Source organism: Crocuta crocuta, unplaced genomic scaffold, assembly GCF_008692635.1.
Source record: "Crocuta crocuta isolate KB4526 unplaced genomic scaffold, BGI_CrCroc_1.0 scaffold64, whole genome shotgun sequence".
Lineage (NCBI taxonomy): Eukaryota > Metazoa > Chordata > Mammalia > Carnivora > Hyaenidae > Crocuta > Crocuta crocuta.
In genome coordinates this window covers 13,927,993-13,928,796 of record NW_027530640.1, presented here as the reverse complement: position 1 = coordinate 13,928,796, position 804 = coordinate 13,927,993, and the positions used below count along the sequence as shown (strand labels likewise).

The 804-nt window shown below is 54.1% G+C and overlaps 1 protein-coding gene across 2 annotated transcripts in view; it reads left to right on the top strand.

Annotated features, from left to right (window-relative positions):
* The first annotated feature begins 701 nt into the window (after nucleotides 1-701).
* GNPDA1 (glucosamine-6-phosphate deaminase 1) overlaps nucleotides 702-804 on the top strand; it is an 11,868-nt gene continuing 11,765 nt past the window's right edge. For both annotated transcript variants that reach the window (XM_077768843.1, XM_077768841.1), the window contains exon 1: nucleotides 702-765. The gene's annotated coding sequence lies outside the window, so the exon portion shown is untranslated. The remainder of the gene's footprint in view (nucleotides 766-804) is intronic.

Here is an 804-nt window from a genome sequence, read left to right as displayed (position 1 = left end):
TTTTTTTTTCAATTTACATCCAAGTTAGTTAGCATACAGTGCAACAATGATTTCAGGAGTAGATTCCTTAACTCCCCTTACTCATTTAGTCCACCCCACCCTACAACCCCTCCAGCAACCCTTTTGTTTGTTCCCTATATTTATGTTTTGTCTTATGTTTTGTCTCCCTGCCTGTTTTTATATCATTTTTGTTAGCAACGTTATCTTGAAGTGGAGACCTGGAAAGACAAGGGATCTTCCTTTTTCTCTAGTATAGACTGCTGTAATGATTAAGCTTTACAAATAGAGTAAGAAAAATCCAATTATATTTAAAGCAAAGAAACTGTAATATGTAGGTAAAACAACGACATCTAAAAGTTAACCTGAAGGCAGAGCTAGGCCCAACTCTAGGAGCCTCTGAGGAAGCGATTCTGCTCTTCCTCCCCCGACCCTCCCCCAGCAGTGAACACTCAAGCCCCAGCCCCAGGGCGGGCACTGCATTCCTGGGAGTCACCTGGGGCCCCCCAGCCGCCTGCCTCTTGCACAGACCCAGTCTCCAAGCCTCGCCTGCCAAGGCTGTTCCCATCCCTGCGCGTCCCTGGGGCCGGGATGAAAGGGTGGGTGGCCCCGTACTGGGCAGAGTCCACCGAGAGCCAGGGCCCCCGCAGTCACCCGGCCTAGTCAGCCCCTCCTCCCGAGAGCGGCTCCGCGTGACCCGGGGCCACGTGACCTGCGCGGGGCGGGGCCGCCAGCACAGTAGCTGCAGCCGCCGCGGGAGGTGTCGGAGTAAGTGGGTAACGGGCTGGCGGGGACCCTCCTCGCGGG